The sequence below is a fragment of the Pelecanus crispus genome, chromosome 1 (assembly GCF_030463565.1).
Source record: "Pelecanus crispus isolate bPelCri1 chromosome 1, bPelCri1.pri, whole genome shotgun sequence".
NCBI lineage: Eukaryota > Metazoa > Chordata > Aves > Pelecaniformes > Pelecanidae > Pelecanus > Pelecanus crispus.
The window spans coordinates 144,818,562-144,842,895 of NC_134643.1; the positions used below are offsets into that span (position 1 = coordinate 144,818,562).

At 44.9% G+C, this 24,334-nt stretch overlaps 1 long non-coding RNA gene across 1 annotated transcript in view; it reads right to left on the minus strand.

Annotated features, from left to right (window-relative positions):
• The window catches only part of LOC142594613 (uncharacterized), a 108,718-nt gene extending 90,658 nt beyond the window's left edge, over positions 1 to 18,060 (minus strand). The window contains exon 1 of the long non-coding RNA XR_012831512.1: positions 17,946 to 18,060. This is a non-coding gene — a long non-coding RNA (uncharacterized LOC142594613). The remainder of the gene's footprint in view (positions 1 to 17,945) is intronic.
• Positions 18,061 to 24,334: the final 6,274 nt, after the last annotated feature.

The window sequence follows — 24,334 nt, forward strand, 5'->3', positions numbered from 1 at the left end:
ATATAGTTGCTGTTAACCTCCTCCCCGACTTCCCAAAGCATCTCCTGACAGACGCATTTTGCCACAGCAAACACCCGTGGTAAAGTTTTCTTCCTCATGCTCTTCAGGGAGAGGCACAGAGGCTCATCAAACGTGTTACGCTGTCCCAGAAGACGCTTTATCTGGGTCAGAGGAGATTTGTGCGCACCGACGTGCCCGTGTACTTGACAGGCTGAGCCGCGAGGCGCCAGCCGTGACGCCGAGGCGGCCTGCGATGCCCGGCGCCTTGCGAACGGGGCCTCTGCCAGGGCACGCCCGCCGGATCCCCCCACGGAGCTGGGCCGACCGACCTCAGAGCAATTTTGGAAAATATGGTAAACGACGTATCTTAACAATACGAAAAACATCTACATTGTTTCTCAAAACGGGTTGGTAAATGAAGCCTGGTGCCTACCTTAGGCAGAGAGCCTCTGAAGAACCCTGTCTCCAGTGCATGAGGGGAAAAGTATCCCAAGTATTTATAAACCACTCAAACTCTACCTATACACTCTCTGAGGACTATATGAGTTCTCTTCTTCCTACATGATGAGCTAGAGTGAGTATTTACAACTGTTTCCTTCATCTGACTAAAGTTTCATCTGTGATCTCCACACCTGTCTTTTTATTTTATCCTTTGAATGCCGCTATAATTTATTTCATTCTTTATTTCATCCTTTGGTGACAGGCCTCCTTCACCTCAGAAGCGGAGCACTAGCTCCTCTAAGGACTATAACAGGAGGAACTAACTGTGACTAGACAATGTTTGGGATATGCATTTTCTGCTTTTCAGTGCAGAATGAGTCTGCATTGCTAGTGGATATATAAAATTCAGATTGCTAGATGGGGAGATGACTTGAAAGAAACTTTCAAAGCACAATTCTACATAGGTACGTCTCATGAGCAATTAACAGAGTTGCTAACTTTCTCATTACTAAATGCCATGTTATTTACATAGAAGCCTCACAGACTCGTTCTCCCTTAAGAGCAATTGGGGACGGCAGTCAAAAATCCTTTCACCCAGTCTTCGCTGAGAGGGGACTGGAGGTACACAAACAAAGATAAGACATGAACCACAAAGATGAACCAGAAGGCCCAGCAACTACTTGTTCACTGTCCACTGAAAGCTTTTACTTAATGGGTATCATATTTAAAATCTACAAAGTAGAAGTAAGATGTATTTTAAAACATTTCTACTCCAGACAGGAAATTCTTAGAGATTATAAACTAGCAATTAAGGCCAAGTCCTACACATACACATACACACACAAAACTTTCTGCACATGAGAACTGCTGTTTACTTCCGTGAAACTACTGTGTGTGCAATTAAGCACAGGCATACATATTTGATACCTATGGCCACATCCCATATGAAGGAAATGTCTGGCCTACAATAAAGACACACATTTCACAAAAATATTCTTTAAGTATACAAATACATTTGGAAGAGAAGTCTCCCCCCCCCCCCCCTTTTTTTTTTAAGTCAAACTCTTTAAGATTCACCTTAAATATCAAAACCAAAGTGCTGTTAGCTGCATTTTGATTAATAAATTTAAGAACAGGAAAGCTGCATATTAGGAGAGAAATGGCTTCATTAAGTTTACTTCTACACTAAGGCAAGTTCAAGGAGGAAAGAGACATATTTGTAACTGGTAAAAAGATCAGTTCTTGGCTCTAAACACAGCTTCTTTTTAGATCAGTGTCAACTTGTACAGTACTGGCAATCATACAACACCTGAAATGGCCTGCAAACTATTACAGGAACAACTGGAATAAAGGCGTACATGTCTATGTAAGTAAGCATGATAAAGAACATCAAAATTTGGGCCTAATTTTGATCTTGTATCATCAGGCATAATCAAATCCTTATCATCAGCATTTTAATTAAAATGCTTGCAATTATAATGACAAAATTACAGTTTTGTAAAATAGGAAACTGTATTTACTGGAAAATTAAGTATATCTTTCCAGCAGCCAAACAACTGGATATGATCTAAAGATGCGTTGCTTCAAAAAAGTGAGGCAATTCTTTGATTTAGAAGACTTGAAAACACTAATATGTCATTCCCTTCTCCCCAAACATACACGTAAGCGTACCAGAAGAACCATGAATAGCAACTGTTCTTATGAGAATGTTTTTCATGAAAAGTTCACTTTACCTCCCACACACATCAAGCTGACAGCTGAGAATCAATTCAAAATGTAAGCACCTACGTCCTAAGACAACCCTCAGTGCTCAGTTAACAAGTCTGTCATCTGCTTAATTTTGGTTTGGTGGGGGATGTTGAGGGGTTTGGGGGTTTTTGTTTGTTTTTTTTTCCTTTGGTTTACTTTCATTTGTTTGGTCTTTTTAAAGATTCATCAACATCACAATTTGTAGCAATTTATTGACATTTGCAGAACCAATTTCCTCTTTCAGAAAGGCCACTTCTCAATTAGAGATTGAAAACTGGTGCTGTGTAAATGCTTACCTTCCAAGGGATCACAGCCTCTTCAAGCTACTGTTTTGCTACCAGCCTCAACCAGCCCTGCCACCGGTAAGAACGCCCGAGAAGATCAAACCCAGGGGAAAGCTGGCACGCATGCCTCCCTCTCCAATACAACTGCGCCATATTAGCACTGTTGTTTGCTTCTCTCTCTCTCACTCCCTCCCCGCCTCCCCCCAAAAGGAACATAAAATCTAATAAGCGAAGGAAGATCTGCAGGATCAAAACACAGCTTATTTCTCGTCAGCGTGATGTGGCATACGCGAACACCTCACTAAACATCACTCTTCACAGGAAGCAGACCAGCCTAGAATAGGCTTTGAAACTATCAGGTTCAAAAACTGCAAAACCAATGGTGAGAGAAACCTTTTTGAAAGAGCAATTGCAAAAGACCAACAAAAATCTGTCAGTGGGGTGAGGTGTTCCTCCTGCAAGGACCAAATTACACTCCTCTTCTTTGGCTTATTATTATTTAACTATGAAAGGTCTCTTGAAACAGTAGCTTGCTGATAGACTACAAACTGTCATTACGCTTTCACATATTCCGGGAAGGTGGGGTTCCTCCCTAAGTTGAACAGAGACCCATAAAGATACAAAGTTAGATGCTGGCACACCTATGTACATGCACATATTACTCATTGATCGGCTGGGGCTGAAGAAATAAATGAAGTACTAAAATGGCCCCTTTCCATCACAAACTGCATGCTTCTGTAACAGGGCCCTACTGTTCACTTTTATTTTTTTACTGCGTCAGCCAGATTCATAACTAATATCTAGAAAATTTTGTGAAACAAAAAACAATAAGTACTAATTAACAATTCTAAAGAAAGCAATTAAGTAGTATCTGTAGTGCTGAACAATTAACCCCAGACTGTTTTGCTAGGTCAACAATGCAAACTTGTTACATTGCGACAGGCTGTCAAAGACTGTTGTTACTAACAAAAAAAGATGATACTCAAAACTCTAAATGTACGTCTAAAATTTCATTTCATAGTTTCTGGGCCTTGAAAGTAATCGTTGATATTTAAACAGCCTAGAGTATGCTTCGTACAGGCCCACATTCTCAACCTTAGCAAAAAGAGAAAGAAATGAGAAGGAAGTCTAAGCTACGATTTTACAGGTCCTAAATTCCTCCATGGACAGGAACAGTTCATCACATTTTGTTCTTCACATCAAATTTCTTTTAATAAATATCTTCCACTAAACTCTCCTCAGCCAGCTTGCTGTTATTTTTAAGCTACTGAGAAGAAAAAAAAACCCACCAACCTCCAAGCCTGTGCAATTTGCATATAATTCTTAAATAGTAAAGTTCATCATTTGATACTACTCAGTTCTAGATATTCATACACAAAACTAATATGTAAATCTATTTAATTTTCAGAAGCGGGTTTGTTTTTTTTTTTCCATTAGGTCACTATACCTCATATTCTTGTTTCTCCAGGGTTTTTGTTTGTTTAAAAAAAGAACAAGGTTCCCATGTTTTTTAAGGTAGGAAATATTTGTAATAAATACTAAACCAAACCACCACTACAATAATAGTACATCTTCCCACTACATCAACTGCTACATTAAATAAAACTAAACACATATGGCAAACAAAAGTTACCAATTTACATTAAAGACCCCCTAACTTCAATACAAACCATACACCACCTCGACAGGGTCACCCATATTTTAAATGTGAGAAGCTGCTTCTGAGGATCAGGACCAAATTTTGCCTTTTCAAGAAACATATGAACATGGAAAAAACCCCATCTATATACAGACTGGCCGTAGTCACTTGGTAGGATCTTTTTCTTTAAAATACTTTTTAAAATACTACTTTAACTTAGGGGAAAAAGAGGGAGGTGATCTTCTGTTGTCAGAACGTTATGATGCACCCCTGTATTAAGACTAACTACTTATCCTGATGCTAATCAGCCACTAAGTCCTCTGATTTCAATTGCAGCGGTACCTACCCAAAGCTTCTGAAAACCAAGCCACTTATTTACATACCTATATTCAAAAATGTTGGCCTCTTAAAGCACCCAGCTAGTACACACGCTGGAAACACAAATTATTAACAACATAATCAGCATGAGACATAGCCAGTATACAAACAGTCTTGAGTGTCTGTCATAAAAGCACAGAAATAATGAGTTGCAGGTAACCTCAGTGTTTACTGCCATTTAGGTTAAACTCAACAGTCCGATCCCGCCTGACAGCAACCCCAGACAACCTCTGCCTTTAGATCCAGGTCGCCACATGACAAGAGCAGTACTTTGTTCCTAAAAATGTAGTCGAGAGAGAGATATTACCATGTGTTTATCCAAGTTGCTGGTGGTCTAGCTGAAGTAGCCTACAGCTTTTCCAAAAGCTGTTTAATGCCTCTAAACGCCAATTAGATGACAGTCACAGCTACGCAAGAAAGTTCTAAGCAATTAACTGCCTTTGGAAAAAAAAATGCGTAGCCTGAATTACCTTTTGCGCTGCATGTGTTAGGATGGTCTTAAGACTGAAGGTAACAGCTGTTATCTCAGTGGGACTGTCTTGTTTTTTGTGTCATAATTATAAGGAGTATTTCTGGAGGGCAACAAATTTTGCTTAGAAAGCAGCAACAATAAGAAGCTGAGCCATGTCAAGTCCCAGTGACAAAGCAAGTTGTTGGCGTGACAAAGTGGCACCACTTGGGAAAAAACAATTATGGCACACATAGCATATAGCTTTAAGAAACCCAAGAAAGCAAGCTTCAGGGAAGGAAATTGCATGTATACAAACATTGATAATAAATAATAATAAACAGAAGGTCTGTTCCTTACATTATGGGGAACCTGGAAGAAATCATTATGCATCTGCCTCCCTGCTCAGTCTGTATTTTAGTGCAGGCTGAAGGAAATAATTTCCAATATTCAAAAAAAAAAAAAAAAAAGACATGCAGGTGGATGGCTTTGTGTATCTGATTTCATCAGAACTCTGAAACATAAGTGCTGGAAACCAGAATAATCAAATGAAAGACTATAACACAGACTAAAACCACCTCAAAACAAATGAAAAAAAATGCACGTACATACATGCATTACATGGAAATCAGGAAGAGGGACTCATTGTCAGCTCCTTAAGCCAAAGGTTATCATGCTGGAAATAGAAAATCTAGTTAGCAAAAATATTTTGATTATGCGACTTTCCCTTTAGAATAAACTAGCAAGAAGGAAGGAGTCAAATTTACTTTGTCCTTTTATAGGCAATTCTTGAAGAAAGTATAGCAAGTCATAATTTTCAGTATTTCTAAAAATGTCATATTCTAATTACAAAGCGCTGTTAATCTTTATTCTTACGCACACACAAAAAAAAGGTAAAATACGGTTTATTACATCTCAATCTAAGAGATTAACACATTACTATTTATTTTTATTGGCAGTGTGCCCAAATACCCCAGATCTGCAAGACTGATAGTGAAAAGGAAAATATTTCAGGCCTCAAAGAGAGCAGATCTATGGTTGCCTGGAATGTGTAAACAGCCAGAGCCTGTTTTACTTCCCACCCCCACTCTCACCATACACACCTCCTCTACCTAACCCCTCCTAACATTAGCAAGGAGTGCTGCTCTCAAGGAGAGGAGAGAACAGAAATGTAGTAACGTCAAACAACAAAATTCCCGACATTTTAAGATGCAAGAATTTGGATTTACGGAAATGCAGTGTTACCATATAAATGGCTGAAGTCTAAAACAAAACCAGTACTGCAGAAGACCCCAAAAAAAAAGAAAAGGAGAAAAATCAGTTGAGCAGGCTTGCTATGTGACAGACCTGAGAAACACAAACTAAAGGAATCCAAATGCACCTCTCTAGATTATTCTTTGTGCAACTAAAGATCAGCCAGATCTGTGTTCTATCAGAGAATACTGATCACAGCCCTACAAAAGAGAAGGGATATTTTCATTAAAATCTACACAATATAACAAAACTGATGCCAAAATTTAGTGTTGGTATAAATTACCTTCTGTGAAAACAAAGATTATTACTTGCATAATGATATATACACCCACAAAGCAGTAAGTCATAAAAATAGATATCATCACATCCTAAGAAGTTTACAATATAATTAGATCAGTGGGTTTTAATCTTTTTAAATTTGTGGACCTATAAAGATACCTTGTACAGGGAATTTGAACAGAATGACAAGAGACTTCCTTTCCTGCCCCCCACCCCCCCCGCGATCTCTAAAAAAACCAGCCCGTGAGTCCCCTAGCAGCTTGCAAGCCACGGTTTGAAACTACAGGATTAGAGAACTGGTAAATATTACTGCTGTTATTTACCTAGTAGCTTTAGTCTTCAAAAACAAACCAAACAAGAATGTACCAAGCAAAAAAAGAAATAGCAATTAAAATATCTGAGCAAATGGCTGTGTATGATGGGAAGCTCAGAAAACCTGAGAAAATAAAAAGGGAAAACTTGAAAAAAAAAATATATACAGTATAGTATAGAGTCAAACACTGAAAGGCAGATTCATAATGTTGTTTACAAATAATAAGTCACACAGCTCTCGTACTTCTCCTTTCTTTTAATTTTACTGGTTTTATGAATGCATTTGGCTAATATTCAAAAGAACACATCCATAGACTAATGAGGGTAAAATGCTGGCTGAAAGGAGACACAAGCAAACGGTCTGTCAGTAGAATATTTGCAAACAGTTGAAATCAATAATAAATTCAGCCTAACCAAATGCAATGCATACAAACAGAAATTAAAAGACTGAGGCAATTGGCAAATACATAAATGATGTTTCAGGCCACAGGGCATACTTTCTCACATACGTTAGCACGTTAAATAGGCTGGCAAGACATTCGCTCCACTTGAGACACCAGAGAAATAACCATATGTATTTCCAAAGACAAAAATAACAATTAAGACAATGCTAACAGGATAAATAATTATATATTTATGTAAAACAACTATTTGTAGAATGTTTGAGTCACCAAATGAAAAATGTTTGAGTCAGAAAATGTATTTTTAAGGTTAGAAAAATAAACTTAATGCTCCTTCTGCCTAATTTTCTTTATCCACTGTTGACAAACACAGAGCAACCACCCCAGAGAAAAACAGTAAATTAAAATAAAACACATACACCACATCTCCAGTACACAGACATACCCACTCTAGGGTATTTTTGCATTTAGCAGTAGTGAAACCTTCGTATTTATTTCTATGGCCAGCATCGAACGTAAGGATGAAGCGTTGCACTACGCGCTGCCAGGCTTCTGCCTTCCAACCGAGCCTCCCTGGTGTCAACCAAGCCAGCTGCAGGACTCGTACCTCCAGAAGGCTTTGCTTAGCTGGCATTAGCCAGTCGGCCGAGGTAGGCTTGGCGCTGCGGTCTGTACAAAGTAATGGGAGCCAGACTGCTGAGGTTCATTGCAGGACAGATTAGAGAAAGCATAGCTCCAGCCTCTGGCCAATGTAAAACGCGTGGGGCGTACCTATCACCGCGTGGGAAGGCTGCCACGTGGTCTCAACAGAGGGTATGGCATTTGTAACCCTTACGCAAAAGACGAGCATCAGGTGCCGGACCTGACGTGTTGGGCTTCTTATATGATAGGTCACAGCCGGCAGAATAGTTTTGAGACTAAACATGATCTAGACAGGCAACGACGAGAGCATCCTGCCACTGCTTGCCAGTTGCTGTATGAGTGGCTGCTGCTAGAGTTTCTCAGACCTTTTGATGTGGGCTGGCCTGAAAAACTAAGGGCACTTGACTGAAAAAAGTCATAGGTTCTAACCATCCATCTAAACTGGTCACTTTTCAATGTATGTGTTTGCAACTTCAATCGCTAAGTCTTACACTTTATACTGCAAAATATTAAGCCTAAGGAAATTTCAACATAGCCAACGCAGCTCCTGCACATTTAAAAGAAACTGGGCTCTAAGTCTCGACTGCATGTTTGTCAGCTACAGAAACTTCAAAGAACATTGTGAGGATTCAGATAAGAATGGTATTCAAAATAGATCGTGGAAGTTATGCCACACAAAAAAGACTACTTACGTGGGCTACGGGAAAGGAGAGGGACACCACAATCTCTGTTTCATTACCAGAACACTGACTGTCAGGACTAAAGCTAAAATCACACACATCATCTGTCGCTTTAAAAAAGGCTCAGAAATGTTTACTCCATCAGTCAAGAATCCGTGCTGCCATCATATAAGGCCTGATACTAGAAGTCTCCTGCACACGTCAAATAAGTTTTTGCAGTATCAGGCCATAGCTACAACAGGATTTGTTGAATGTTCAGAACACAAATGTATCATCAACTCTGTCCTTGCTGGCGTTACCTGTGTATCGTGGAGCCGACAGAAAGAAAAACTATGAAACACAGAAAATATCCATTAAAATTAAACCTCTTAAACTTCACTGGAAACTCCAACAGTTTTCGTGGCGGGTGGAAGGGTGGGGGTGTTAAAAAAAAAGTTTAAAAGCAATTACAAAAAGGTTGGAAAAACCCAACAGACGCTTGTTCTGAGGCAATCTAATACCCTAAACCCAACTCTTGTTAGCCAAGAAACTGACTTACAGATTAACAAAAGATTAACAAAAGCAATCATTACTTCTAATGCTGAACTGACCACCAAAGGGGAGATAAGACTTTTTTTCATAATTTTCTTTTGATACTTTGCCTAATTTATAATTTGATGGAAAATGGGGTTGTAGTAAGTAGAATTTTACATTTGCGTTTTAATAAACTAGCAACAAAATAAATTGACAATATGTTTTGATCTTTAAAATTCTTCAAAACCAGTCATTAATAACACCTTCATACTAGTTCTGTAGGATGGTAGGCAGATTAATCATTTACATTCCACTTATAGTGGAATGTAAATGATTTATCCAGCTGTGGAAAGGAGTGCCCTATCAATTACGTTGTAAAGATGTTAAGGAACAATTTTTTCTTTTAATATATATATTCAAATTTACTTCTAAAAAAAAAAAGGAAAAATGTTGTACTTTGAAATAATCTCATGGCAATACAAATATAGGAGCAAACAACTACAAAAGTATTCACTGTAATTATCTGAACACTTTTTAAATACATACAGGATACAGCTCACTATGTATTTTTAGTAAGAGGAAATTAAATTTCTTTCTTTCACACTGGACTCCATGTACATAAACACCTGCTATGCACAACAAACCTTACGGACAAAGACACCATTCACTGCGTATGATCAAATTGACAATGTATAATTGCATTTAACACGTTGCCATTAGAGAACACAGAACCCTTCCATGTTTCAAGCATTTTTTTAACCCAAAAGACATGCTGTTGGTAATGTAATAGATACCATGAAGAATATATTGCTTACCCGAAGCAAAATTTAAAATAAAAAATTTAATCCAGCAGTGAGCATGTACGCATACAAACACACAAAACATTAGGAAAACGAGACACACACAAAAAGCCACTTCTGTAACACAAAATAACACTAACATTTCAGAAAATACCCGCATACCATATATACTACCATCATAACACTGAAGAAATGCACAGGAGTAAGTGTTTTGAAGGCATATCAACTTTGCCAAGAAAAAAAAATACAGCTCAGAAAATTCCTAAAAAATTTTCATTGGCTACTCAACAGTCAGCAGGTTAAAACCAGTGGAGCCTAGCTTTTGTGGTAACCTGCTCCCGCTCTTCTTGTAAACTGTCCATCAGGGCCTAAGCTACACCCTATTTTTTACCTAACCTCTACCCAGCATTACCAGACTAGGTAGTAAAGACATGACGGTGGTCTCCCAGAAAAGTTGATTTCCTTCATCAGCCGTGAGAGCAATCATTACATTAACGCTTTAGTAAATTTGAGCTGTAAGTAACAAATAGGTTCTTTCCTTCTACTCTAATATTGTAGTTAGGGCCATCCTTTCAGCTTGCCTCATGTTTTTTTGAAGTACACAAAATCCTGTGAGAATGAAGCTGGATGAATTTTTACGATACACTGTCATGCACTACTTTTAAACTAATTGGCTCATTTAAATTAACTGGTTACATAAGGTACTTATTGATACAGGCAGAAGTAAAGAGCCAAGCGTGTTTGGGCTTTTTAATATAAAAATAGATTCCTATATATACAAATGAGCATTGTTAATGAGTTATAACACCATCAACCCAAAAAACCAGTAATAGTCAAAATGGAAATAAAGAAACCTTGAATACCTTTCACAGAATGACACAAAATCTGTCTTGTGAACACCATGCAGTATTATTAAAAATGTACCTGCTTCTGTTCTTTACTTTCATTTTTGAGAACTGGGATAGGAAGGAAGATGTGTTCCTCATTAGAATAATCCTCGGGCCTGCCTTTTATCTGTGCCTTCCAGATTACATTATTTTAGTTTAAAAGCCAACAAATTAAAAACTAAACTATATTAACTACATAAAACTACAGAAGCTTTTACATTAAAAAAGGACAAAACTCAATCCAAAAAGTAAAAAAAAACCCAGCAGTCCAAGTTAAGCTACGATGAAAGAGAGCTGAATGCATATAACTGGCAGTGTTACCAGTACCTTCTGAAAAAATTACAAAAGATTTGGTGTGTTTCAATCAATTCTGTAACCAAATTAACTCCTAGAAGTCTAATTCATGCATGCATGTATGTAAACAGGCATGAGAAGAGTTAAGTTTGTTTTGTGACTGTAAAAAGCACCAGATAGATATCCTTGGAAACTAATCCCCACAATATGAACAGGCACTGTCTGTGCTTGGATTCTCTGTCCTACCCCATCAGCAAAGCTCGACCCTATCTGTGGAGAACACTAGGAAAGAAGGTAATTTAGCCTCGATCTCTCTGTTGAGATCAGGGTTTCAATTTTACTTCTAAAGGCAAACAAAAACTAAACAGAATTAAAAAAAAAAAAAAGGAGGAAAATACGAAGCGATCATAATTTTGAAGTTTGCATGCATCCCTCAGGCACATACGGTACCCCAGTTGTCGCCTCGTGGTCTCACCATGCTCAGTCAGATGTACAAGCACAGTATCTGCGCCTGACTTTGCCACGTTTCAGCAAGCACATAATTAAAGGGTGCTGCACCTCCGTCTTCTCCCAAAACCTGACATCCAGCCTGGCCCAGTCCTACATTCGTTTTGCTGGCTCTGCACCACCTCAGGCGCTGCTGACTGGAGCTTGAAACCTGAGCATATCCTAGTTCAGGGTTTGAGAGCCTATCCATTGCACTCCAGCACCATTCCCCAACCTCAGGGCAACTCTTTTTTTCTCCAAAGCTACTTTTTGGACTACCTTAAGGCTATCTCTGTATCTACAGGTATGTGGGCATGCACACACATACAGCAATTACTGTAGTTCATCTTAAACAATTAATATTTGTGAAACTGATTACTGGTCAACAATCCCAACTGAGACTATATGCTAACAAAAGTCTTAATACTAATGGGTCTCTGGACACACACATATCCTCTGCCCCTAGCAACTAGACTAAACCCACTGGCATAAACAACAAGCAACCTGTAGCTGCTAAATGGCACTGAAACTGTGATATGGTTATAATAATTCCTAATTGTAAGTTACCAATGTACATGGATTTGCAAAAAATCTGTATTTTTACTTCACTTTATAAAAATCTCACGAATGTATTTACTGTACACTGTGAAGGTCATTTCTTTTGGAAGAATGTCTTTCCAATGGTTTTGCTGTAGGCTACAGGGTTGCGTTCGAATTGGCGCAAACTCATCAGTGGACACTTCTAAGCATCAAACACAACAACAGCTATGTACATGTTAATCATACCAATGCAACAGCTTCCTTTCAGCGGTGCTATTATAACATGATTATTTTGTTCAGAAATACAAATTATAAATAGTTGGCTCCACTCTTGCACTATGGAGAATATTCTGCAGAGTCTCCATTCAACGGTAGAGGATTTGTGAAGAGCTGAGTGCTACACAGCAAGATACAGCAGAAGCCAAATTTGTACATCCAGTGCAGTTTGCTGCCTTCAAAAAGGAGCACAACAAATACATTATTCTGCAGAATGACAAAGGCAATCTATCCACCAAAAGAAAATCCTCTTTGTTTTCTTGAAGATAACGTCAAAGGATATTTTCCAAGTATTTTTAATGCCGAAGGGGAAAACGTTGCTTCTTTGCTGTATCAATAATTTATTGCAGGTATGGGAAAGTTGTGTTTCAATCAGAAAAAAAAAAAAGTAGAATCACATTTTATGTCACCACGTCTTTCCGCCTAACAAAATTATGATTTTATGTGAGAAAATGCATTCTAAACCCACTACATATTAGTACAACATTAAACTGTAACTAAAAATTAGGAGATCAAATGAAATGTAGGTCAGTAAATGCAATCACATTTTGAATGGCAGTGGAGCAACATATGGAGTAACCGTTACATGTTAATGGAGAACGCTGCTTTTTAAAAAGCCTTGTTTCACCCTCCAATGGCAACGAGAGTCAATAAAACTCAGCATTTAATTAGGTAAAAGTATTTTGATGAGTGTATATATATATATAGTTATTACACATTATTAGCGCTACTCGTCTGTTCATAAATAGGCCACAAGTTGTGTCATCTAAGCATCAAGAGGCACTGTTTTGTCCACGTGTTTAGTGTACTGTGTAACTTCTCATAGCAAATGAGTAAGATTCAACACCCAAGCCAAATGGTATTTATGCAATGCACTCAGCTAAAATATTAAAATAATTGCTTTTTCATACTACAGTACTATTATAATGATTTTATACTGAATGGATACCGCAGGGTTCTTGGCATAAAATTCTGTTGTAACTTCATATAAAATTATGAATCCCTACATGCACTTCAATTTAAACAGGACAAGCAGACATGTATTGACTGTCCTTACTACAAATAGAAAAGGTCAAGAAATGGGGTTAAACACTGTGATGCCCCTTTTATCGCATAAAGTCAACAGAATGATATAAATGGAAGCCAACTCATCAGAAGCGCCTGACCCCAAGCCTCTTTTCCTACTGCAGTCATACCAGTAACCCCGAGTAAAGAAAGGGGACCGGTGGCTGGGACCCGGACAGAGGATTACAGACACAATATACAGACTGCATATACGCCCATACACTCTTCTCTCCTCAAACAACAAACAAAGAAATCCAATACCTGCTGCTAGAGTCCAGTATTTTTAAAGCATCAAGATCACTTAAACTAAATACAAGCACAAGAAAAGCGATGCAAGATGCCTGTGCTCCTCAACCTTCAAAACCAGCCACGTATCCATAGTTAAACTTGCTTTCAGTTAAGCTTGCAGAAGCAATTTTTTATATTTCCATAGAATTACTGAATATTAGTAACTACTATTTATATATTTCTGTCTAGGATAAGATCTCTACGCAAGAAGAAAACTGGCAAGAAATTATGACCTTGTCTTATGAGATCGAACACGCTTCTTTGATTGCGCCTAGTTTTTACACAGTCCTAACTTCAGGGCGGCTTCTTGTGTTTGTAAAACAAAATACCATCAGTCATTCTTAAATGAAATTCCATGATATTGATGACCAGACTGCCACAAAAAAAACCCAAACAAACAAACCAAAAGCCAAAACTTAAAATATTCTCTTGTCTACCAAAGAAAAGAGAAACAACCTAAACCCCATTTCTCCCCTTTGGATGTTTGTTTCACTATCATTAAAAGGACAGATTTCGTATTGACAGGAAGGCTGCTATTCCTATGTAGAGCTGTAGTTCCAATGTTTTTGTTTAATTTCAACCAACTTGTCCAAGTAGGCCATTTGGTAGAAACCTACAAATGGCACCCAGGGGGTCTGCGTTCTCGCTGTAAAGAGGTCAGCTATTTCCTCCTAACTAAAAATAGGCAAGAGGAGGGAAGGGAAGAGGGAACGGAGTTTAATTTAGCAGCTGAAAAAGAGTTTACAAAATTACTTCCATCTTGCCTCGTAATGAAGATTATGAAAAAAAGGAATCTGCCCTCAAGAGTTAGAAAACCTTGATCATTTTATAGGCAGGCTGGTGTACATAATCTAAAATACTACTAGGAATTAAAAGAGCAATAGTAAAGAAAACGCAGGGTTACGAAGGTGAAGGGATGTCCGCACCCTCTTTGCACAGAGCAGCCTGATTTATCGGCAGCAGCGCTGCCAGGTGTTAACAACTCTCCTCTCTCCTACCAGCTGAGGTCACACTGTTGTCCCACAGATAAGGCACCTCAACCAGCTGCTGTTCCCCTGAGTCAGGTTTTTCCACCATTTACCCTCCTGGCTTTTTGTCTCCCTCACTTACTCACATTACAACTGCTTTTCAGGGCAAGAACCATCGTCTACGATATTCTCCAAATGGCCCTGATTTGAATGGGGGCCCCTTGGCACTACTGAAAAATAAACAACATTGGTTCAATACTGACTACAGCATGAATTCTAACACTGGACTCTTTAACAGAAACCAACAGAAAACAGCAAGAGCTAACGGCACCAAAGCAATCTACAGCGATCACCAGGCTAAAGCCCTGGGATGGGTCTTCCAGCCACGATGACCCGAATTCAGCACATCGCTAAATCCTAAGTGTATCGCACTGCTGACTTATCTCAACTACCGAGAAACAACATCCCACCCGCGCTGCAGGACCTTCTGCCCTACTCCTTCCAAGCTCAGCGACGTCGGCCTTTAACGACTGCCACTGCCGGAGGAGTCTCCCTTCAGGAAGCCCTTCCAGGAGGCACCGCACACCACGTGGACAACAGGTCTACTTCTGGCCCCATCACCAGGGAAACGGGAAAAGCCCATCTGTAAATAAATGGGAGGACCAAAACTGGACAAACTGGCGGAGCCGAAGCCTGACAATTCCAGGCGCAGACACGTCCCCCTTCCCTATCAAGGATTTAATTTATTTTTGCTCTTTCGATACTCTTATTGTTGACCATGGAGGATACTTGCCACCCGCTGACAAGAACAAGAAGTAGGACAATTCACAACAGTGGCAGGACAGAGGATATTGGAGTTACTTAATCGGGTGGGGGAAGGGCAGAGGATGTATTCAGATGACAACTTAACTGCAGAGGGTTTTTTTTTTTTGTCCTATGAGACTGGGCCAGTTGTGTAGTTGCCAGTGTTTACATCTATGTGTAATTTTTAATCCTCTCTGCTTCTGAAACACACTTTTTCATCTTAGGGGGAGGAAAAACAACCTTGGTTGTTGCCTAGCTCACTGAAGGTGTTAAACTGAGATGACTACAGCAGCTCTGCTCAAATCTCCACCGGTTTTACCATTATTGCATGCAGCCCAAGAAAGGTTTAATGTATTTTTAATGTGATAGCATCCTCCCCCTCTCGCCTTCCTTTTTCTTCCCACCCCCTCTACAAACCTTCTGTGGGAAAGCTTCCCTTTTTTACTATCACTGTCGTCCAGATATTACAATTATTATCTGTAATTGTTTTTTAAAAAAACCCAAAACCCCCAAAAAACAAACAAACAAACAAAACCCCAAACCAACGCTGAAACACACTAAGACAATCCTGCTCTCTTGCCAACAACATCTGATATCACAGAATGAATGTATTTGCTTCGAAACCTGCCCAGCGTCTCTGCATTTGACAGTACACTAACTGTGGGAGAGGAAGAGGCCTGAATCCAGCATGTGCAGCCACATGGTAAGCAAGGTATATGATGTTAAATCTTGTACGTGCCACACGAGCGGTCTCAGTTAAAGGATTGCTAATAAACGGGCTAAAGAAGAAAGATACCACATTATTTTTGTCACGAGGAAAGACCTTGTATTTATTACCTACAATCAGATTTCCCTCCGGCACGTTATATTTGTTTTCATACTATTAGCCTAAAATAGCAGTCTTGAAATTTTAATTTTACACTCCATTTTATTCGAATCATCACTTCAGAAGCGCTCTTTTCAATGGAATATTTCACTTTTCTGCAACATTATGCCGCAATATTTTCTTTTTTTTTTTTTCGTGAGACGTTCAACGAGCTCCACCAAGCAGACCACTTCCCCTCCCCCACCAACACACACACACCCACACACACACACACACACACCCCCCCACCCCACCCCCCCCCCCATCCACATCCACACTTCAGGACTTGCGCGTCAAGAAAGGGAAAACGCCGTACAAACGCTCCTGGAGAACAGCAAGAGGCATGTTAAGGCAACCCACAGGAAAGCCTTTATTCAGTCCAAACACCGACTTTGAGAAATTAATATGCAAGCCTAACTTTTAGGGTGTGGCTTTGTGGGGTTCCCCCCCCCCCCCCCCGCTTTTTGTGCTGTGCAGGATGCCTCCTCGAGAACCCAACAACATGTAATTAAATAGGTCAAGGGTCATTGGCTTTACATCACACCGCACCAACATCCAGCCGCGCACCGCACCGAACCGAACGATCGGGCCGACCGCTGCGATTAAACCAGCACCACAAAATGGGGGACAGGCTCGGCGAGATGACAGCCCTCGAGGGAAAGGTGTCCGCCGGCTCCCCGCCCCGCCGCCTGCCCCCTCCCCTGCAGAAGCCCCCCCCGAGGCCGGCCGGCCCGGCCCGGGAGCGGGCTGCCGTGCAACAGGTCTGCGCAGAGCCCCGCAGCGCCCGGCCCCCCGCGCCCCGGCCCCCCGCGGGGCTCCCCGCCGGCCCCGCCGCCCCTCCGCGCCGGCCGCGGGGCTGCCAGCAGCCCGCGGCCCCCGGGGGGGTGCGGGGGCCCGGGGGGCGAGGCGGGGGGGAACTTGTTTACCTACTTGGAAGCAAACTTCCATCTACTGGAGCGATCGGCCCCGCCGCCCGCTGCTGATTCAAGCCCTGGCGATGAATGGGATCCCCTCCCCCACCGGGCTCTGCAAACTCCACACTTGAGCGTGAATACCTCGCATTTCCCCCCCACCCCCCCGCAGCGTTTCTTTCCCCACCACCACCTTTTTGTTGTTTGTTTTGTTTTTTTTTAAAAAGACAAAAATACATTAAAATACTATCCGCGAAGTAGGGAGGCGCTCCAGAAACTGCCCCCCCCCACCCCCGGCGTCGGTGTGCTCGGGGGCAGATGAAAACACCCCCGCCACCCAGACGGCAGCCCCACGCACAGCTCCTCGGCCCAGCGCTCCCGCAAATAAAAATTTAAAAAAAAAAAAAATCCAACCAAAAAACACAACACCCAAACAGACCCCAAAACGCCCAGGTTCAAAAAAACTTAGTCATAACAGGCAGCCGCCCGAGCGACACCCCCCGCCCCGGGCGGGTCAGCCCGCCGGGCCAGGGCGGCTGCAGGGGGGGCAGCGGGCCGGGGGGCAGCGGGCCCCGGGCCCGGGCTCGCCTCGCCTCGCCTCGGGGGGGCTGCGCCGGGGAAGGACGTTTGTCACCTCGGCGCGCGTAAGAGAGGAGAGGAGGGAAAGAGAGAGAAGGGAGAGGGGGAGAAAAAAAAAAAAAAAAGGGTCCCCAGGATGAATAATCCGCCTCGGAAACTCACCTTACTCAGCGGGCGTTAAAGGCACAGCTCCCGCTCCGGCGGGCGGCGGGGGAAAGCCTCAACTTCTGCGGGCGGCGCTGGCGGAGACTTTCCCTCACTTGCCGCGCATGGTGCAACTCCTCTTCCCCCGGGGTCCCGGCCGGCCTGCGAGGAGACTGTAAATCCCCCCTCGCCGCCGCCGCCGCCGCCGCCGCACACGCCTCCTCCTCCCCCTCCGCGCGCACAGGCGGCACAAGGAAGTCCCGGAGAGTGGGAAGGGGAAAACGGAAAGTTTTGGGGCGGAATGGCGGTCGGGAGGTGCCGCCGCTCGGCGCGGCTCCGCCGGCGGGGGGCGGGGGGCGGTTGGCGGGGCCGGTGCGGGCGCGCGGCGGCGGCGGGAGCGGCGCTGAGGGGAGCCGGCCGCGCCCGGGGCCCGCCGCCGCCGCCGCCGCCACCGCCGGGCGGGAGGGAGGGAGGGGAGGGCGGGCGGGCGGCGGGGACGGTGTGTGTGTGGGGGGGGGGGGGGGACGGGGACACACGACGACGGGGCACCGGGGGGCGAGCGGCGGAGCCCGGCGGGGTGAGGAAGGGCCGGGGTGGTGGTGGGGGGGGGGGGCGAACCTGCCGCGCCGCGCCCTCCCCCGCCCGGGACCCGCGCAGCCCCACGCACGCACAGAGAGGCGCAACTTCGGGCACGGCGGGTATCCCCGGCGCCGCCAACGCCCCTCGGGCTGCCCTCAGGTGACTCCCGCCGCCCGCTTCCACGCGGTATTTTCAGTATTGTTGTGCTTTAACGCCCCACGCCCCTCCCCCCCCCCCCCGTAACGGAAACCCGGTGACAAACCGAGCGCACGCACACACACCCCCCCCCCCCACGCACACGAGGGACAGCCTGCCCCCGCCCCCGCCCCGCCGGGCCGCGCGGCGTTAACCTTGCGCGAGCGCGGCAGCCAGCAGCAGGGCCGCCCCGCGCGGCCGGGGACACGCGTCGCCCGCGCCCGCCCTCCCCCCCACGCACGTACCGCGCCCGCCGGCCCGGCCGTTAGCACCAGTATTACTGTTGTTGTTGTTGTTATTGTTTTATTGGGTTTCGGGCCGGCGGAGGCGCGCGCGCACGGGCGCCCGGGGCCCGGCCGCCACAGAGGCGCATTGTCTGCGCCCGCAGGCCGCCAGGCGCGAGGAGCGCAGCGTCGCTGCCGTTACCGTGACGCCGCCGCGCCTCGCGCACCGGCGCGGGCAGGGCGCGGTGACCCAGGCGGGGCAGGCTGCCCACCCCCGCGCGGCGCTCCCCGCTCGGCCCGGCGCTGGGGGGGCAGCAGGCAACGGGCCCTCCCCCTCCCCCACCCCCCACCGCCCCGCTCCCCGCCCCGGGCCGCCGGCGGGAGCGACGCTGTCCGGGCCGCCCGCCGGGCCGGCGGTGGTGCGGGGGGAGGCCGGGCCGCGGGCAGCACCCCCCGATGGCGGGGGGAGGCGGGCCGCCGCGGCCTCCATAGCTGTGAATCAGCAGAAAGCGGCTTTCGCGCTTACAGGGGAAGGGGGGAAGGCGGCAGCCGGGGGCAGCAGCGCTCTCGCCGCCGGCGCGCCCCTCCCGTCCCCCCGCGTCCCCCGTCCCCGTCCCCCCCGGGAACGGCGCGCGGCCCCGCGGCGGGCGGATGATGCAACGCGGGCCGGCTCCATGTGCTTCCCCTCCCCCACCCCGGCCGCCGGGCTCCTGGGGTGGTTTTTTGGTTGGGTTTTTTTGTTGTTGCTTTTTTCAGCTTTTTTTTTTTTCCGCCTGGAGGGTCACCCGGCGGCTGATTGATTCTCCTTTCGCCCTGCTCAGTCATTCGGGGTTGGAAAGTAAATAACAAGTTGACATCATTACCGCGCTCCGCAGTGCCCCGCCGCGCCGCTACCGCGCGGCGACGAGTAGCTGCGCACCCCAAATCCCCGCCGCACCGGCCCCGCTCCCCACCGCCGCCCACCCCCCCCACCCCACCCCCCCGCAGCACGGCGGGGCCCGGTGCCGCTCCCCCGGCTCGCCTCGTACCCCCGTCGACGCCGGAGTGGGGTTCGGCCGGTCGCAGGGGGGGCCGCCCGCGCTTTTTTTGGCCGCCGCGGCCCCGCGCCACCCCCCCCCCCCCGCCCCCGGCCTCATGGCTAATGTCATGCAAATAATAAGATTATCTGGATGTTGCCTGGGTGTCTGCCTCGGTGGGCTCATCCTGGTGACAGCGAGACTCACGCGACCCCAAAAGTCATATTTATTATCGTTTTTTTTCCCAAATGACCTTTCCACTTTTTTTTTTTTTTTCTTTTTTGGTCTTATTTTGACATTAAAGGGAATTTCATGCTCGTTATACATTTAGCCCAAAGCCTACAACACGTGCTGTCACCCAGAGTTCTTACGGAAAAATATTATGTCACCCAAAGGCAGCGCAACAAAGATCATCACTATGTACATCCATGTATGCGCTGAAAGGAGAACTCTGGAAACGCTGGGAAACGTTATCGCGGGCTAATGTGGTTCATTGTCAGATTGGGAGCCTGGAAGCTGCAGCGCAAGGCCGTCAGTGCTTAGGCAGACGTACAAGCAAATGTCTCCCGTTCTGAATAAGCTGCCATTCGACTTGCTTTTTTCCAAAAGCAAAACCTACGTTAGGTTTTCATTACTTAACAATGTAAACAAGCAAAGCCCCCTCCGGATTTAGAGTGAGATGGCATTGGATTTTTAGCTCTTGTGCTTCTCGTTTGTCTGTTCGCTTTTTCTTTTAAACTCCTATGAGCTTACAAACGAGGCAAACTCATCAGAAAATGGCCCCGAGTCAAGGCTTGCGTGCCTTCCGAGCCTTGGTTGCCCAGCAAGGAGGCTGGGACCATTCCCGCTCCTCCCGCGTTCCATGGAGAGCCGTTCGCCTCTGCCAAAACCAGGCAAAGCTCTCACCCCCTGCGTTAGGCCTGGTCCTTGCCGCTCCTCCTGGCTAGACCGGCTCAGCGCCGCGGGCAGCAGCGGGGCAGCGGGGATGCCCCGAGCGGCAGCGGGCTCCCGTGAGGGCTACCATCGCACGGGCTCCCGTGAGGGCTACCATCGCACGTCTGTCCCGCCGCAGCCCTCCATGCCGTGGGGTTGATTTTTTCGCCGCCGAGGAGCAGCGCCTGCTCACCCTACGCTGCCTGGATGCTCTGGCCCTGTAACTACCGCCGCCTTTGAACCTCCGGCTCCGAAAGCCTCCGGCTCCGAAAGCCACCGGCTCCAAAAGCCACCAGCTCGCCCCCGGCCCCTCGGCCAGCTTGCCCCAGGCTGGCCAGGGCTCGGCCACGCGCGCTCTTGCGCTGAGCGGGCAGGGAGACGGAGCTGGGCACGGGGAGACGGGGAACCGAAGGTGTTGCGATGTCAGGGACATTAAATTGAAACCTCGTAGGGACACAGTGAAGTGACTTCTACTCTTTTTTAACTGGGCACAGCCGCTGCCCGTTCCCAGAGCTGTGTAAGCCCGTCGGGAAGCCGGAGGAGCGGAAGAGGGCGAGTCGGAAGGGCTACGGCTGCCTCGCTTTCTGCTACTTCTCCTGGCCTTCCGAACCGGTTCCTGCGGCCGGCCCGAACGGGCTGCGCGTGGCTGGCCTGGAGCAGCAGCGAGGGCAGGCGCGGCCGGAGCCACGCCGGGAAGCCAGGCAGGCTGCAGCTAGCCCCAAGGGAGACGAGGTTAAATATTGATGTAATGAGAACTTAAAACGAAGTCTATCGGGGAAGGCGTTTTTTTCAAGCTATGCTTGGCTAAGGGGAGCAGCACAGAACCCATGGGAAAGACTTGGGGTTTTTTCAGTGAAAATTAAAAAAAACCCCAACTATAAAGTGATAGTAGAGTAAAAGATGGAAGAGTGAATCGCTGCTCTGGCCGTTACAATAATTTCGGCCTTCGTGTCACAGAAGACCCCAAAGTGACCACACACAAAAGAAATCACCAGGTTTTTAAGAGTTGGGTTTTTTCGGTTTCATAACTCGTGACACGGCGACGGTGATCGGCGGCAGTGCTGCGGCCCTGCAGCTCCACGCGAAGGAAGCTAGAGCTGTGGTTTCTTACCCTCATTAAAATGGAAACATAAACCTGAAACAATCAAAGTCAAGGGCTAGCAAGGTTGGCCTACTGTGGAGATAATGGGATCATAAGACAAAATATTTTGCATTTTAAAAGATGAAAGCCATTGTTACTTTTCCAGTGCTTCATCACCGTGTATTGTGTTGGTAACTGTTTCTAACTATGTTTTCCCCCCACACCATGTTTTTCTGTTCCCTGACTACACAGATGAAAGTAAGTTCTCTTGAATAAGTGAATCATTCAAAAAGAAATAACTGGTTCTACTGTTATGTAGCTGTAGTTAAATCATTCTCCTCACAAAAGAAGTCTGAAATACAGATTAATTATTTACTCCCGTTATGAAATGTAAAAAATGTGGATCTGCTGATCTCATCAAGTTTTTGAGAGAATTAATATAAAAACTTTTGACACAACAGTGAAAACTGAACTGGTGTTTTAACTTGAATAGATGCCTTGAGACTATTTGGATAGAGGTTCAGTTTGTAATTCTTATGTTGCAATACATAGATAATCTATAAACTGAAACGTGACATGTTAGGCACTAGTTCTGCCACGCTCAGAAATATGTTAAACATAAATGCTTAGCTTTCCTATTATGAGTTGTCCCACCAGACAATTTGTGGTGGGAAAGTAAAGACTTTTAGGACAATATCATTATTAATATTATTGTTATTATTATTATTAAGCACATCTGTGGTGGCAAGCTTTGATTTCTATTTTGTGAGCATCTTCACCATATTTTATATTTTTCAGATACACGTTCTCATAGAGTCATTCATGTGAGCAACTGCTCTGCAGCATCAAAAAACGGTTTCTCATTTAGCCACTTGTTAATACCAAGAGTTTCAATTTTAAAAGGAAATTCTGTTTGACTAAGATATTTTCAGGAATTGAGACCATCACTGGTATTTTTTTTCTTCACATATTACTTCATTGGTATCTCTGGACTAGACTGAAAGCTTTTGCTTAATTCATGAGCACTTGTGCAAGCAGACCTCTGGAGTAAAACATCATTATCAAAAATCAAAAAGCAAAGTGGGAGTCCTCGTTTCAAAGTTTTTGGAAGGCAAAACTGTCAAAAATGTTTTGATTTTGCAAAGCGAGCATGGCCTGATCCTTTTTCTGTCCTCTCTACCCTTTTTCTCTCCATAGTTTGCTTCATGTGGCTTGTAATACCTGCATTTCTAGTGATATTTTTGCATCCACCTTTTTGAGATGTGAAGATCTAGATTCCTTGGGCTCTAACAGGATTTCAATCTAATCTAATAGGAATCTAATCCTTTCTGATAAGAATTTTGATACTGTTACGCCGATGCAGAGGTTGCAAACTGTGATGCGCTATTCATGGTTTCTTCCCTGTGCCATTAGATAACCAACGCGCACCTTCCGTTGCTCAGGGACGCTGCGTATTAGGGACGCATTACGCCGAGCGTATTTTTGCTTCTTTATATAAGATGATAAGAAAGTATTCAGTGATCCTTTCAACGTGCTTTTGCAAAAATCTAAGTAAGTTAGGGAAACAGTCCTATTTACTATATGGAAGATATTGTTTAGTATGTGGAACATGTGTAATTGTTATTAGTTAAGGTAAAATAAATCAGAAACTTTGATGTATGTAATCTGCACTCCTCTGATCTATTTAGTGGGCTGACACGAAGGGCTGAGCTAGCTATATGGCTCCCTTAGGATCCTCAGATGGAACAGAGATTTTTTTAATGTTGCTCTAATTTACTCTTAGAGACAGTTTGGCCTCCTGCCAGTCTGGGATAGAAAGAAGAGGGAGGTGATCATCTCTTTCCTTGTCTTCCCTCATCCATGCAGTGTTCCATGTCCCCAGCTGTGCTGAATTAATGCCTGGGACAGCTTATGATTTCAAGCCTTTTTTCCTCCCATGAAAGATTTTAGAAGAGAAAGTGGTTCTACCTAGAAGCTGGCTGCAGAGAGCGAAACGCCTGGAGAATTAGCGGGATCAGATCTCCCGCCGAGCAGCCAGACTTACGCAGAGGTTGTGCTATGGATGTGAGAGATGTTAGTCATGTATCATCTCCCTCAGTTGCTCAGGTATTCTGGAGGTATACAAGTCCTGAGCATTGCGACGGCGCTGTCAGATGCCTCCCCTTGTCCTGTGAGGATAATCATACCCTCTGAGGCCAGCAGCCCTGCTAGCATAGTTCTCAAAGTGGCTAAAGCGAGGTGGGAACCGGGAGCCTACCCTTGGAGAAGATCTAATCTTCCTGAAGACTTCCTGTTAATACAGATTATAGAAAGAGCCCAGTGGGGACTCTGTCAGGAAAGCCTCAAGGAGAGCCCAGTCACTCGCACGAGGAGTGCACT